The following is a 17,496-nucleotide window of genomic DNA, read 5'->3' as shown; positions in this document are numbered from 1 at the left end:
TTTTATTTGGAATAATAATCTCAGTGTAATTGTTATAGCAACTTTCTTTCTTGGTTATACCATATACCTATCTATTATGTGTATATTTCCTGCCACTTCTGAGAAATCTCTTATTTATATTCCTTGTACAGAATTTATTTGATATTTGTCTCTTTTGCACTATAGGTTGGCCGTATGTTTGGATACTTTCCAAAAGATTTCATCAAGGTAGTTCGTGGATATATTAAAGAAGAGCTACAAATTCCAACAGATGTAAGTTATGGATTTCTTTTTTGTTCTCAATTGTAAACTGGCTTATAAATCCATCAGTTATATTCAGTTAACTGCTTCTGAATGTTTTATAATGTGTTTGGGGGGCAATCTAACATTTGTGTGTCAGATTTTCATTTGAAATCAGACTACCTGTAAAAAAAAAAAGTTTGAAAGGCATTCAAGGGTGATTATATTATAATCTGAGAGTTGTCTAATATATTGAAACAGATATTCTAAGAGGCAAATAATTTCATTTTACAGGCAAATCTCATTGGATAGTTATTAGACATTTTAAGTATATTTAGGTTAAATTAATAAACTCTAACTTTTATACTAGGTTAGAAATATGTACTTACAAAGGTTTTCTTATTCTTAGTCATATATGGGATCATCATAGTCATGTTATAGATTTGGAAAAGGGGACCTGAGCATTTCAGGTGATGTTCAGTCTCAGATCTTTTAAGGCCCCAACTGCTTCCTTTATACAACATTCCTGTATGGTGCTCTGACTTAAATTGATTTTGTGACTGAAAGGATTTCGTGTTCTAGAATTCTCACTTCAGCTGATTATTTTCTAGAGTTTTAAATTGTATAGTAATTGATGCCCACCAACACTGAAACATCTTTGGGCAGCTCTTTGTAGTGGCTGTAGAATATGCAAGCTGCTAGGCTAGGACAGTTCTTAGATTAGATGGACTGAATGGATAAAGTCATCCTGTTTGTTGTTGCTGTTCCTAAAATTTCTTTATAATCTCAGGGGTCATAAAATCACTTCTGTTGCTTGTTGGACTTCATTGTTGGTAAAGAGAGTTCTTGGGATTTAAGCTGTGACAGCAGTTCACTGATTACAGAGAACTCATTTGTTTTGAACTCTGCCTTCTTATTGTATTTCCCATTACATGCATCCCTCATGGCTTAGAAATGCATGTGATGAGGAGAGGAAATCACTCATCCCTACTACGTTGAACTGTCTCCCCCACCCCCGGAACCCCCGCAGAATATTATGGAGATTTAATTAGGAATGGAAATTTTTTAAAAACATGTCCATTCATACTATGGCTCCTTTTATATCAATTTGCTTACTAGTAGCAAGAAGGAAGACTAGATAATATACACATAATCCTGAGAGAGATCTTAGTGACTGTGAAACCCTGATGAAGAGAAAGGTGTATACCTTGTTGAATCTTGTTTTCAGTTTGTTCTTGTGGTAATAGTAATGTGAGGAGCCTCCTTAATATCATTCTTTATTCCATCCAATGTACTTGTATCTCAGTAAGATACTTTAAAACTGATTCATCTTTCTCAAGGCTGCAGGATCTTCCAGCTTCTCCTGAGCAAATGATTAAGAGTTAAATTTCTGAAACATAGGTGTAGATATTAAGAGCTGGAGGATCCTATAAGTGATACCTTGCCTTTCCCTACTTATGTTCAGAGCAAATTGAGAGAGACCCAAGAGTCAGGCAATTGGAGACCAAATTGTCACCATTTTTACTCATTATGCTTTTTAAAGAATATGACCCATGTTAAAAAAAGAAAGAAAGAAAGAATAGACTTTCTAACACTGTAGTCTAGAAAAAGACAGATTTACTCAGCCATAGATGGAGTTAGGCAGTGGGGGTTGGAAGAGGGTAATCTGGTTGACCTCAAAGATTCTTTAGAACCAATCCTGAATTTGGGAGCGTGGATGAGTTTGCTTTTGTGATACTTTGTTATTGACACATTAATGGTTTTCTTTTCCTTTTAGGAGACAGATTTTGTTTGTTTTGATGTTGGAGTAGATGATTTTGATAATTATAACGTAGAAGAACTTCTAGAATTTTGGGAATTGTATGATTCTGCAAATGAAGATTCTGAGAAAGCTATAGAAAAAGTGGGACAATTTCCTGAAGTCTCCCAGGATGTTGAACCTGAACCTAAACCAGTAGTAGCAAACTCACAAGAAATTGAAAGTGCATTCTCAGAAAACACTGTGGATCTTGAGGAACAATTTTTGGCTCAGAAGAACCATCCTCATGCAGATAGTCAAACAGGTAATGCTCAGGGTGAACAAACTTCATTTGAACTTTTTGAAGAAATACTACCAGATAAATTGAAAGTGCCAGAAAGTGAAAAAAAACAAAACCAGCAACATTTCTCAGGTCTCAAACGAACAGGAGAAGACTGATGCTTATAAACTTTTGAAAAAAGAAATCAATCCTTATCTAGAAACCAAAGAAAACAAACAAGAAATGAGTATAATTTGGAAGATTTTAAAGAAAACTGAAACCACAGCCAAAAGGGTAGACATGATGGACAAGGAACGAGGTGATATGGAAATGGGAAAGGAGGAAAGTCCTCTGGCAGATGAGGAAGCCCAGGGACTCTTTGACAGAAGTGACGAGGAAAACACTCAGACTTCAGGGATAAGTGAAGTATTTCAGGATAAAGATTCTGACGATCTTGAAAAAGACAACCCTAAGGAACATCTGAACACTTTAGGGTCTACAGAAAAAGCTACTGGAAAAGAAACCTCAAAAGAGGACCTTGAGGACATAGGGCATATCACAGACGCAAAAAGCCAGGGTCCTGCTTCTGCAGACCTTGAAGATGATATATTCCCAGAGTCCACATATAGCCCTAAAGCCAGAGCTTAGCAATCAGGAGGAAGACTTGCCCATAATCCGCAGCTTCTTTATAGAACAAAAGTCCTTGCAACGCTTCCTGAAGTACATTAATGTCCAAGAACTGGAAGCCATGTTGCAAGAAATGTCTTTAAAGCTGAAGTTAGCACAGCAGGAGAGCCTGCCCTATAACCTAATGCCCTATTATCTAGAAAAAGTTCTAGATAAGGTCTTCCGTGCCTCTGAGTCACACATTTTGAGCGTAGCAGAGCAAATGCTTGATAATCGTGTGAATGATAATACAGACTCAGGAATAAAGGAAAGTAACATATTTGAAGAGGCTGCAGTGCTTGATGATATCCAAGACTTGATCTATTTTGTGAGGTACAAGCACTCCACAGTGGAGGAGACTGTTCCATTGATAACAGCGCCTCCTCTAGAGGAAATCTGGGCTAACGCTGAAGGTAAATACCTGCCTGCGGCTTGGGCTGGAGAAAAGGAGTTGTTCTTCCAGATGTTTTCGTGTATTATTGTAAAGTTCTGTTCAGTTTCCATGTGCCTAAAGGAGAAAGAAGGCTGACTCAGGAGCCCCATATGTTCCTTTATTCATTCTTTTGGGCTACAGTATGAAAGGATATTGCTTATTCTTTTTTTCCTTTAGGACAGTTGGGATTGGTTTGCATGTTCAATAAGAAATTTTATAAAAAGCAAAAGAGAAAGATATAAATGAGAAACTAATGCACAAAAGTAGACCTGTTAACAGTACACATTTTATGTTAAAATTATAAAAGGGCTTTATTAAACATAATTTCTTAATCATAAAATACCTGTACTAGATCATGTGGGTGTGGAGTGACTAGCATAACCTTTTTTTTTTTAGTATTTAATCTCTTTTTATGTGATGCTGAGGATCGAACCCAGTGCCTCACCTGCACTAGGCAAGTGTTCTACCAGTGCCTCACCTGCACTAGGCACTGTGACTCATATATTTAGTGAAACACTCGATGAATATTGAAACTGAAGAGAGACAGTTCTTATTCTATAGCATAAAATAAAATAGCCATTTCCCCTTTCAATTTTAGAGCTACTTATAACAGGAGGTACTCCTGTTGATGCTGCTGATACAGAAAACCAACTAGAGATAAAGGTCGAAGAGCCAGCAGATGCCACCCTTTTGGACAACATACTTTTCTTGTTATATTCATTCTTGCTTTATTTGTCTAAGATGGTAAGTTTGACATAGTTTCTTCAGTTAGAATGTTGATTATTTATTAGTTTTTAAGTGGCTTCTGGTCATGAAGTGAAAAACTTAAAATGTTTTTATGAAAATGACTCTTGACCCTTTGAGTAGATAGCTCCTGAAACAAAAGCCATAGGGGTGTGGCTTTATTGGCTACTTGGTTTAGCACATGAGGAAGATTTGCTATCTACCAAGGCTGGACATTTGCACACCTGTAAAAACTTTGTTCTTCCTTTCAGAACCTTTCATTCTGGCAGGGAGATAACAGCATTCACTTGAAACACAGTAAGATAATGGCAGAAAGAGAGGTATTTATTTGATGGTAGAACATTATTGTCCATAAATGCATTTATTATGGTTGGAAGGGTGATCAGTAAGGTCAGAAAGTGGTTGAGATGTGTTTGAAGCACAGGCAAAGGGCAAACAGGAGTCTGACATGTGGTTTGTTGTTGATTAGACAGGCTGGGGTGGTGGGGGAAGCTGGCAGTCAGAAGAAATGTGTTCAGAGAAATGGAAACATGAAGAAAGGATATTTGGGGAGGGCAGGAGAATGTGAATAGTTGGTGTTGTAAAGTGTGAAGTTGGAGGGGGATGGGCCTGTTGGAGAGGCCAGCAAATCTTAAAGGAAGTCATGAGCCAAAGTAGCATTAGACCATTAATAGTGGGGATCCTTAGAAAGTTTTAAGAATGAAAGGAATTAGGTTAGATCTGTTTCTTAGAAAGAGTCACTTAAGGCTGATCTTTCTAAAGAAAATCATGATCCAAACAAGACATTTAATCTGTCTAGAAGCTTATCTAAGCATTTTAGGACTTACCTCCCCCCTATTGGTATTTGTTGATATTGGACTTTTAGAGTTTAATTATAGGAATGAGAAAGCTTTTAGAGGTTGGAGGATAAGATGGTCCTAGGGCCATTGTGACAGTAATCCTCCTCAACTGAAGTTGTTTCCTGTAGGTTGTGTTATTTCAAGGCTTGTGTAAGAAAGATGATGTTGTTGTTTTCCTTGTAAAATGTATAGATTTTGAAGCCAGGTAGATCTGGTTTCAAATCCCAAGGTTATCATTTAGACGTTTGGGCAAATAACTAAACTTTTGAAAAAAGTTTTCCTCATCTGAAAAATGTAGATAATGCTTACTCCAATCATAAGAATTAAATGATTTGACAAGGTAAAATGTCTGGTGAGGTGTCAGGCATTTTGAAGGGTTTTACTCCTACACACGCCCTAATTCTCATGTAGACAGTCAGAAGGTGGTATAAAGACAATGAATACCTGGGGAGGAAAGACCACCAGGGTGGAAAAGATGTGGTGGGGAGAAACAAATCATTTTTCAGTTGGCTCCATGTTTGTTCATGATGGTGGCAGCCACCTGGGTAAGGGGTATATATGAGCCAGGCAGTTAGAATAATTATATTTCCAGTGATTAAAGCAGTCTTCCACAGTCATAATTTGATTATCAGAATGAATCAGCATCACTTAGAAAGTTAACAGCCTCACGATATGGGAAGGATTTCTTTATTCATATTTTTAGGTATGCACAGAGCCCTCCTCTAGGTCTAGGTCAGGGGACATGAATGTGGTGCAGGTATGGTCAGTGATTGTACGGTGATAGGTAAGACATAGACGTGAGTGGCAAAGAAGAGGCACAATGTTAGGAGACTGATTTGAAAGGAGATTTCAAAAAGGCATTTTGATGGCCCAGTATGTACAGGACATTGTGCGAGGACTAAAAGACTCTAACAGGTGTAAGGCATGATTGTGATTTTTGAAAGCCTTAAGAAAAGGACTTAACAAATATATGCAAAAATTATGAACAAGTCAATGTAAAATCTTAAACAAGTAGTATGATATCTGATAGGACTGGAGAGTAATAGGCTCTGATGTGTTTGGGAGATGTGCACCAATCAGATTCATTGATCAATGGAATCCTAGCAGAATCTTAGTGTTAGAAGAAACCTTGGAAGGCTGTTAGTCTAGTTTCTCACTCATTGCTATTATTTTCTTTACTGTGGCCCTGACGAATAGTTATGAGGCCTGTACACCAGTATTTCCTAGCATGAGTCACTCTCTTACAAGGCTATATGTTCTTCTGTTGTCTAGTTCATCCTTGTATTGACTCCAAATTTTCCTCCACATGATTTCCTCTATAAAATTGAATTCTTTTCTACATAGAAATCCTTCAAATATTTGAAGTTATATCTTAATTTAAAAATTATTTTTAGTATTTTTATCATGGAAACTTTCAAATAAGAGCAGAGAGAATAGTAGGGGACTATAGGTAACCATAACATACTGTATATTTTAGAATACTAGAAGAAAAGATTGTGAAAGTTTTACCATAAAGAAATGATGTTTGAGGAGGTAGATATATTTAACTGATTTAAACGTTACATAGTGTATGCATGCATCAAAATGTCATGTTACCTACTTCAATAATTATAATGTTTGTTTCTATGTAATAGTTAAAAATAAATTTAATTAGAAAAGCTTTAAAGAAAAGCATAGAGAATAGTATAATGAACCCACAGGCCATCACACAACTTAACAGTAATTCCTTGATAGCCAATATCAGTGAGTTTTTTAAATTTGTTCTAATTGGTTATACATGATAGCAGAATGCATTTCAATTCATTGTATATAAATGGAACAAACTTTTCCTAGTTGTACACAACATGTGTAGTCCTACATGTACCTCGGGTAATGAGGTTCATCTCATTCCACCATCTTTCCTATCCCTCTGCCCCCTCACCTGTCCTACCTCCCCTTTGCCCAAAGTTCCTCCATTCTTTCCATGCCCCTTACCACCCACCTCACCCCCACTATGGGTCAGCATCCACTTTCAGAGAGAACATACAGCTTTTGGTTTTTGGGATTGGCTTACTTCCCTTAACCTGATATTCCCATTCACCCGCAGATGCCATAATTTTTTTGTCTTTTAATGCTATAAGAAATATTCCATTTCATATATGTACCACAGTTTCTTTATCCATTCATCTGCTGAAGGGTTGGTTCCACAAAACTATGGAATGCTTCACAAATGTGGGTGTCATCCTTGCTCGGGGACTATGCTAATTTTTTCTGTATTGTTCCAATTTTAGTATATGTGCTGCCAAAGCAAGCACACTCTGAGTTTTAACAAATGTAGATACCCATGTAAAAACTACCATAATCAAGATATAGAACAGTTTTTTATTCACTAGAAAAGGGGTTTCCTTGGGATCCTTCCCAGTGAGTGCCTTCACCACCTGTTCCAGGCAACCATTGATAACTTTTTTTTTTAAAACTATAGATTCATTTTTCCTACAGTACTGTTTCATATATATGCCACTATAAGTGGACTCATATCTAGGAGTGCAATTGCCTCCTACGTTTAATGTATGTTTTTATCTTATGTGATACTGTCAAGCCATGCTAAAAAATGACCACAATCATTTTATACTTCCACCAGCAATTTAGGAGACTTCCACTTGACTTCATCTTCACTAGCACTTGGGCCATTCTAGTGGGTATGTCTTTGTGAGTTTATTTCCTGATAATTAATGATATTGAGTGAACTTTTTTTTTCTTTTGAGATAGGGTCTCACTAACTTCCTTAGGCCCTTGATAAGTTGCCAGCCTCAAACTTGGGATCTTCCTGCCTCAACCTGGGATTGATTGCTGGGATTACAGATATGTGCCATGATGCCAGGATCAAATACTTCTTCATGAGCTTGTTGACCATACTGTTTTTGTACGTCAACTCTCTCTGGCTAGCTGGAATCCAGACTTCTCCCAGCTCAGTGCCAACTGTGGGATTGGTTAGCTTATAGTTGTTTTTGGCCCTCACAGGTACTGCTTAGAACGTAGCCCCAAACTGAAGACCACCTCCATGCAGATTTCTGGAACTCTTTTTCTTTGTGGCTCCCATGTTTCTGGTAGTTTTCTCTACATATTTTTGGCTGCTTAATCTCCTGGAACTCTGGTCTCTCTCTCCTCAGTGAGTCTCTTGTGCCCCTTTTGTGTTCCCCTTTTCAAACTGAGGTCTAGAGGGTGCCTCCAGGTAGAATGCTCACCTATTTGTTCTCCTGCTCTTAGGGGTGACAGTTGCATGTTCCTTGTGGCTTTCTATCTGAAAAATAGCTCTTTAAAAATCTTTTTTGACTGGGCATGATGGCACATGCCTTAATCCTAGTGGCTTGGGAGGCTGAGACAGGAGGATCACAAGTTCAAAGCCAAAAATGAGGTGCTAAGTAACTCAGTGAGACCCTGTCTCTAAATAAAATACAAAATGGGGCTGAGACTGGGGATGTGGCTCAGTGATCAAGTGCTCATGAGTTCAATCCCTGGTACCAATATATATATTCCAACTTTCTGGTTGCTTTCAGTGGGAGAACAAGTCTCATATAAGTTACTCTCTATTGATTTCTTTTTTTTTTGTAATTTTTTGCAATAATTGAAAAAAATATGTTTGTGGGACTTCTAGGATATATTGTACTTTGGGTGAATAAATGACATCCCCCTGGTACAACAATTTAACCTGTTTTCTCTATTGCCTTTTTTTTTTTTTTTTTTGGTGGTGGTGCTGGGGATTGAACCTCGGGCTCCATGCATTGTAGGCAAGTGCTGAGCTAACAACCTCAGCCTCTCTCTGTTGCTTTATATTTCTTGGAAATTGGTAGTCAGGTTTAGGTTCAATTCTGTTTCTTATGAAAACTTAATAGGAAATATTGCATTGACATCTGCATGTCCTCTCCTTTGATGTTGACTACTAGTCAACAGTGACCTTGGTGAGATTTGCTAATATATTACAGGTTGCAAAATAGCAATGGTCTGAATTGCTGGGATTTTTTTTTCTTCATTTAAAGGTTGGGATGCCTATACAAATAAAAATTTATGATTGATTATTCTTTCTTTTTTTTGGTACTGGGGATTAAACTCAGGGGCACTTGGCTAGTGAGCCATATTCTCAGCCCTATTTTGTATTTTATTTATATACAGGGTCTCACTGAGTTGCTTAGCAATTCGCTTTTGCTGAGGCTGACTTTGAACTTGCTATCTTCCCTCCTCAGCCTCCCAAGCTACTGGGATTACAAGTGTGTGCCACAGCGCCTGGCTATGATTGATTATTCTTTACACAGATATTCGGTTTGTATAGTTAAGGCAGGAGATAAACATTTGATTCTTTTTCTTCATTTAAACACTTTTCAGAATAGTAAGGTATTATTCTAGCATTATCAAATGATACCCAAAGGGGCTTTTGAAATCTTTTTAACTTTTATTTAAGAGTCAATATGATGTCATGCATTTAAAAATATTTGGTGTGTTTAATCCAGTTAGGAATAGTAATTGTTCTTACCTGATGCTCAATTTCTCCCCCTTTTGCCTTGTAGAAGCCTCTTTATCTTGGCTCCTGGGACCCTTTGCCACCACCTAGTGGTCATTTTTACCTGTTTCCCTTGCTTTTGAAGTATGAGATGTTCCAAGTTCATCTTAAACATTCCCTGTCCAGACCTTGAAGGAACTATTTCTCTAAAAGAACTTTGGTTTCTTTCAATAGGAAATGATATTTAGAGGCTACATTCCAAGTACTAGGATTGCTTATTGCTCAAATTGACTGTCATTTGTAAGCCTTTTTAGTAAGTAAAATCCCCACATATTTCTGTAAGCTCAGAAATATGTGGGGATTTTTGATCATGTCATTTAGATAATTCCCATGAAAATTCAGTATGCTAGAGAGATTTTACTTCACTTCATCTATCTTAGATTTGTGTTTTCTTTCTCTGATGTTGGAGTTCCAGTTTTCAATGACATCAATATAATTGTTTACAGTCTTGTGCCACTTAATGACATTTTGGTCATTAGTCCATAATAATGGAGCTAAAAAAATTCTTGTCACCTAGTATTTTTAATCTTTTTTATGTTTTGATATATTTAGATATATAAACATTTACAATGTTACAATTGTCTACAGAATTCAGTATAATAATATCTTATAGGTTTTTATCCCCAAAGCGATGATATACCATATATGAATACCTACGTGTGGAAATGGCTATATTTTCTAGGTTTGTATAAGTATACTCAATGATGTTTACACACTGAAATTGCCTAAGATGTGTTTCTCAGAATTTATTCCCATTATTAAGCAACACACGACTATATTTATGTTGTTTAAAATACTTTCAGGAATGTATTCCTGAAATTAAATGAAATTCTCTTGTCTTTAAGCTATATCCCACTAAGGTATGTTTGAAATAATTCATTTCTGTGGTTTGTCACCAACATGATATCACAGGTTGTTTCATTTTTGCTTTCAATATTTAGGTGTTAATTTTTAAAGATTTTTTTGTTTATTTTACAATTATTTAAATATTTAGAAGAGCCAAAGTTAATTTGTGAAAATAAGTTGTTTCTGTTTTCTGGTACTGGTGATTGAACCCAGGGCTCCTATCCACTGAGCCACATACCTAGGCTCTTTATTTTTTATTTAGAGATAGTTCTCACTAAGTTGCGTAGGGACTTGCTAAGTTGCTGAGTCTAGCTTTGAACTTGTGATTCTCCTGCCTGATTTTGAAAGAACTCTAGCTTTTGTCCCAGTTCTGTCTACCCTGATGTTACTCTCTTTTATAGTTAACTTTAAAAATTTATTTCCTTATGCATTCTGCTATTAAAAAAAATAAGCAAATGAGAAAAGGGATATGCAGCTCAGTGGTAGAGCACTTGCCTACCATACATGAGGCCATGTGTTCAATCCCCAGCACCATAAAAAGAAAAAGAAAAGCAAATGATTTTTACATCTAGCTATGATAGCTTTATATATGTACTGGCTTCACCTTCCCAACTGAAACAATTAAAATAAATATGAAAAAAACCCCACAAACATATAAAATTTTAAGATCCAGTAACATTGAAGATCAAGCAACAAAGAATGATTCTGGAAACATAAAGAACAAATGCTATGAGCTCTTTAGTTGCCCCAGCTTTTACTATGTTAAGAGATTCCCAAGCCATGACAAAGAAGGGGAAGTCAGGCAGAACCAGAGGATACCATGAATTGAGAGATGGTGCTGAGATTCCAGGAAAACCAAAGTGACTAGAATTCACAGGGTGGAGTACCAAAAGAAGGTTGCTACATTGAGAGACAATTCTGGAAATCTGTGAAAGGCTCTCTGAGTGTTCAGCAGGGTATTGATCTGCACATAAGTGTGATGAAACTGCTTAGCAAGTCAGAGAAACCATCTTAAGTGATTAGAAGGAACAGGTCCTAACACAGGGACCAGAATAGCACCTGGAAAAAACTATCTAAGGAAGTTGGGTAGAATAATCAGAAGGGTGTTACCTCGGACTGACTATTACAATTTATGTCATACCTAACAAATATTCAGACCCAAGAGAATCAAATTGTTTCCAGTAATTTAATTGTATACGAAATATTAAGAATAGTAATTCGTAATGTATGGCATCGAATCAAAGCTTACCAGGCATGCAAAGAAGCAAGAAAAATACAATCCACAATGATGAGGAGAAGAATCATCCAATCAAAGCCAACTGAGAACTATCGGAGATGTTAGAATGAGGTAATGGCATTTTTTAAAAAGTCATTACTACTATATTTCGTGTGTTAAAAAGGTAAAAAGAGATATAGAAGATATATTTTAAGAAAATCAGACTTCTAGAGTTGAAAATGTATGATAAACACAGTGGATGGGATTAATGCCAGAATAAGCATTGTGATGAAATTGTTAGTGAACTTGAGGACATAGCAGGAGAAGTACCCCAAATGAAACAGGGAAAATTTCTTCTGTTAAAGAAAAGTGAACCAGAGCATCAGTGAGCTGTGGGACAGTTTCAAGTTGAGCGATGAGAGGTATTCAGAAAAATATTTTAAGAAATGATGGCCAAAAATTTGTGAAAACTGTACATCTGCAGATCCAAGATATTAAATGGGACTAGAGTACAAAAAGCATGAATAAAGCTATATCAAGGTATATTATATCATAAATAAATTGCTCAAAACCAGTGATAAAGAGCAATCTTAGCAGTTAGAGAAGACATTTATGTAGAGAAGAACTAAGGATGATATCAGATTTCTTGTCAGAAATTAGGCATAAGAGAATATAGTGGAGTGATACCTTTAATATATTTGAAGAGTAATAATGTTGGCCGATAATATCATGCCCAGTGAAATATCTTTCTAAAATGAAGACTTGTACTGACATACAAGCTGAAAGAATTCACCTACACTTGCACCAAGACAGCAGATGGAAATAATGGAATAAAGGAGTAAAGAACACTGAAAATGGTGACTGTGTGCATAAATATTTAAAATAATTTTTCTTATTTGAACATTTTAAAAAGTCATTGACTGTTTAAAGACAAATATCAGTGTAGTATGGGACTTAGAAAACACGTAAAGTAAAATACATGACAACAGTATAAATCTCAGAAGGGTAGTAACTATTGTAACGTTCTTATTGAATATGTGAAGTAATATAGTATCATCTGAAGGTAGATTGTGACAAATTAAAGATGTATATTCTAAACCCTGAAGCACTAAGATTAGAAAACAGAGTTATAGCTTAATAAGCCAATAGAGGAATCACTAAAAATACCGATAGTGGTATTTCTGCAAAAGAAGACAGAAAGAAAAGAAAAAGAACAGAAGGAACAAATAGAAGATTATATTAAGCTTACACCTATGCACGGCAGTAATCCTATTAAGTGGAAAGTATCTAAATACATCCGTTAAAAACAGAGATTGTCATATTGCCTAAAGAAGCAAGACCCAAATAGATGTCTAAGGGAATAACACTGTAAATAGAAAGACACAAAGAAGTCAAAATTAAAATGATTGAAAAAGATATCTCATGTTAAACACTAGTCAAAGGAAATCTGGAGTAGCTACATTAAACCAAAAGAGGTTGTGGGGCAAAATATATCATCAGGACTAAAGAAAGTTATTTCCTAATGATAAACGAATCAGTCAAGATTATATAATAAACCTAAATGCTTGTACTTTTAATATTAGACCTTCAAAATACATGAAGTATCAAAATTGATAGAATTATGAGGAAAATGATGAATCCTATAGATTACATTTAGAGATTTCAATATCCTTTCCTCAGCAATTGGCAGAAAACGAAAAATAAAAGTAAGGTTGTAGAAAGTGTGAATGACATAATCAATCCATCCATTTGAAATTAATTGACATTTATAGAAAACCCCCAAGGAGCTTAGTGCACATGGAACATTTACCAAGATAAACTATATTCTGGATCTTAAAAAAATTATCAGTAAATATAAAAGTATTCAAAGTCAGGCAAAGTTTATTCTCTGAACACAATAAAATGAGAAATCAATAATGGAAAAATCTGGAAAATTCTCAAATATTTGAAAACTTAAGTGCCAGGCTGCTATCTGCTATCTATCTATATCTATATCTATATCTATATCTATATCTATATCTATATCTATATCTATATCTATATCTATCTATATCTGTATCTATCTATCATATATATATATTTGGTATAAATGAACAACACAGTACATTTATTTTTATGTGGTGTTGGGGATCGAACCCAGTGCCTCACACATGTAAGGCAAGCACTTTACCACTGAGCTACAACCTTAGCCCCCACTGCTAAATAATTTTTGAGTCAAATAAATCAGAGAAGAAATTCATATTTTGAGTTGAATAAAACTGAAAACAACATATCCATTTGTGCAATGTCACTAAAGTGTTATTGGAAAATTTATAGCACTACCAGGCCCAAGATAGCTTTATTAAAAAAGAAGTCTCCAGTCATTGACTTAGTTCCTACTATGAGAAACTAGAAAAGGAAAAATAAGTTAATCTCCAAGTAAGCAAGAAAAAAAGATATAATAAAGACCATAAGTCAGTAAAATTTTAAAAAAAGGAAAATAAGAGAAAATCAATGAAACCCAAAGCTAGTTCTTTATGATGAATAAAATTGATCAACATCTAGTGAGGGAAATAAAAGAGGAGACACGGGTTACCAATATTCGCAATCAGAGAAGGGATATCACTACAGATTTCACAGATACTAGACTGATAATGGGGATATTATGAACAGTTTATGTTAATTAACTTGACAATTTAGATGAAATGAAGAAATTCTATTTAAGCCACAAATTGCAAAAGTTCACTCAAGAAAAACAGACAATTTCATAAACCTTGTTGACTATTAAAGAAATTGAAGGTATAGGTAAAAACCTTTCTACAAAGAAAAAAATATAAGACCAAGATAGCTTTATTGGTGATCCAATTAAACCTGTAAGGAAGAAATGATACTAATTCCTAATAGTAGTAGTAATACTAAACCCTTGTAGAATATTAAAGCAAGGAAATATTTCTCGATGAATCCAGTGTTATCACTACACCAAACCAAGACAAAGATATAATAAGAAAAGAAAACCACATACCTCTCATGGGATCTCCAATGAATCTGTACAGAAATTCTAAACAAAAATTTAAGTCAAATACAACAATATGTAAAAGGAAAATACATCATAGACAAAAACTAGACGGATGATGGGGATTTATGTCAAGAATCCAAAATTTATTTAACATTTGAAAATCAATGAAATTTACCACATTGATGTACCTAAAAGCACAATCTTTGTGTTTAGCTTGAGAGATACGAAACAAGCATTTAAAAAATATAGCAGAGGGGGGAAATGTTGGGGAGTAATATTGGCCAAATTATATTGTTATTTTGTGTGCATGTACAAGTAGGTGACAATAAATCGCATCGACATGTAAAAAAAATCAGCCCTGATTATTATTTAAAAAAATTTTTTAGATGTTGATTGACTTTTATTTTATTCACTTATTTATATGCGGTGCTGAGATTTGAACCCATTGCCTCACACATGCTAGGCAAGTGCTCTACCACTGAGTATCAACCCCAGCCCCTCAGCATTGATTATTGATGTAGAAAAACAAACAACAAACTAGGAATAGAAGGGAACTTAAAACATCCTCTGAAAAATGCAGCTAACCTCATACTTAATGGTTGATAATTGAATACTTTTCCCCAAGATCAGAAACCAAACAGAGATGTCTACTCTCATTACATCTATTCAGCATTGTACTGGGGTGCAGTAAGGAAATAGCTAGTATACTAAGGCAAGAAAAAGAAATAAAATGCACTCAGATTGGAAAGGAAGAAATAAAATTCTCTTTCTTTTCAGATAGCATGAATATATATAGATACAATCTGGTATGATCTAGAAAAAAGCTATTGTAAGGTTGACAGATAAAATTTACATCTAAAAGCAATTATATTTTCTATATATTAACAATGAATAATTAGAAATTGAAATTTTAAAGATTTCCATGTACAATAGAATAAAAATATGAAGTATTTAAACATAAACGTGGCAAAAACTAAAATGTATATATTCAAAACTATAAAATATTGCTGATAGAATTTAAAGAGAACCTAAATGGAGAGATATACCTAATTTATGAGTCAGAAGACTAAGGTGTCCATTCATCCCAGTTTAATCACCAGAGTCAACATTATTCCAATCAAAATCCCTGCAGAGTTTTGTAGAAAATGACAAGCTGATTGCAACAGACCTAGAATATGTGGCTTCAAGACTTAATCTAGGGCTGGGGATGTAGCTCAGTGGTAGAGGACTTGCCTAGCATATGCAAGGTCCTGTGTTCAATCCCTAGTACCATACGAAGAGGAAAAAAAATATTCTAAAGCTACAGTAATCAGGATTGCAGACAAAACATATTGAAACAGAGCCAAGAATTCAGAGATAGATACACAATATATATGGCAACAGTCATTGACAAAGATGGAAAGACAAGTAGAGAATGGAAAGTTTTTTCAGCAAATTGTACTGAAATTACTGCATATTTATATGCAAAATATTGATCCATGCCTTGCATTAGACACCTGAATTAACTCACAGACTTAAATATTAAACTCAAAACTACAAAACCTCTAGGAAAAAAAATAAGAGAAAAATTTTTGTTGAACTTAGGTTTGGCAAAGATTTCTTAAATTTGACAACAAAAGCATTAAAAAGGATTTGACAGTGTGGGATTCATCAAACTAAAACCTCTGTAATTCAAAATACACTTTGAAGTCAATGAAATAGACAAAACACAAGCTGGGAGGAAATTACTGTAAAGCATTTATCAAGACTTGCATCAAGGATATATGAAGAACTCTTAGAACGCATTCGAAAAAATATAGTCCTGTAAAATAACACTTCATCAAAGAAGATAAACAGATAGTAAATACATTAAAAATGCTTGACATAATTATCAGGGAAATGCAATTTTGAAGCATAAGAGTTACCACTACACACTTATTAAATATCTAATATTAAAGACAATTGTGCTGAGTGGTTGGAGAAGAGATGGAGGAACTGGATGGGTACACATCTGGTGGGGATATAAAGTGGTAGAATCACCTTCTTAAAAAGGTAAACATACACCAGTCATATCCAACCATTCTTTTCCAAAGAAAAGATAAGTTATATAGCAATAGGAGGAATTTTATATCAGTGTTCTTGGCTATTTTATTTGTAAAAGCCCCAAACTGGAAAAAAATCCAAATGTCTGTCAATAGATGATAGACAAATTGTGGTATGTACATGTAATGAAATGCTACTCAGCAATAAAAATAGATGATAGATAAACTGATGTAGATGAATCTCAAATTATGCTGAATAACAGAAGCCATAGAAAATACAATATATTATCCCATACACATAAAACTTGAGGAATACAAAGCAATCTATTAAGATAAGACATTTTGCTGGAGGAATGGGAAAGTGGGGGGCAAGAAAGAAGGGCGACAAAGGGCAAAATTACCTAGAGAATGAGAATATTTTTGGAAGTAAAGGATGTGTATATTATCTTGATTATAATGGTGATTTCATAATTTCATGTTAAAATTCATCAAATTGCACACTTTAAATACATGTAATTTATTGCATGTCAGTTTTACCTCAAAGCTATAAGAATATCATCTTTTTTCACTTTCTAAGATACAAATAGTATTCTATAAATATTTTTCTCTACTTCATTTTTAAAAAATGTATTCTGGAAACCAGCTCTTAGCAGTATTTAAAATTATTTTCTTTCTTCTATGGTTTATTCAACAACTTTCATTGATGACGGTTGTTTCAGCCTTTTGTGACCATCTTGTATTGTTATAATTAATGCTTGAATAACATAGTTTTGTAAATACAAGTTTTAAACATTTGTTGTTGTATTCCCAGTATCTTTAGAAGTTAGGGCTGGTGGACTATATAGCTCAGCAGTAGAGCACTTGCCCAAGATACCCTTCCCCAGCACTGAAAAAGTTAAAAAAAAAGTGGGATTGTTGAGTTAATAGGTAAATATATAAGCAGTTTTGGGAGATGTTGCCAAATC

At 34.8% G+C, this 17,496-nt stretch overlaps 1 long non-coding RNA gene, 1 other non-coding gene and 1 pseudogene across 3 annotated transcripts in view; 1 reads left to right on the top strand and 2 right to left on the bottom strand.

Annotated features, from left to right (window-relative positions):
* Positions 1-17,496, bottom strand: part of LOC144374929 (uncharacterized) — a 74,446-nt gene that overhangs the window by 29,590 nt on the left and 27,360 nt on the right. The gene's annotated exons all lie outside the window — the stretch shown is intronic.
* Positions 1-17,496, top strand: part of LOC144374928 (transport and Golgi organization protein 1 homolog) — a 167,974-nt pseudogene that overhangs the window by 128,714 nt on the left and 21,764 nt on the right. The window contains exons 5-7 of the transcript XR_013434164.1: positions 166-252; positions 1,997-3,316; positions 3,935-4,080. The product of XR_013434164.1 is annotated as a transport and Golgi organization protein 1 homolog (transcript). The remainder of the gene's footprint in view (positions 1-165; positions 253-1,996; positions 3,317-3,934; positions 4,081-17,496) is intronic.
* On the bottom strand, positions 7,107-7,213 carry LOC144374933 (U6 spliceosomal RNA). Its single transcript, XR_013434168.1, has one exon. It is a non-coding gene; the product is annotated as a U6 spliceosomal RNA (small nuclear RNA).

This window comes from Ictidomys tridecemlineatus, unplaced genomic scaffold (assembly GCF_052094955.1).
Source record: "Ictidomys tridecemlineatus isolate mIctTri1 unplaced genomic scaffold, mIctTri1.hap1 Scaffold_96, whole genome shotgun sequence".
NCBI classification, from domain to species: Eukaryota; Metazoa; Chordata; class Mammalia; order Rodentia; family Sciuridae; genus Ictidomys; species Ictidomys tridecemlineatus.
This window is presented reverse-complemented; position numbering and strand designations above follow the sequence as displayed.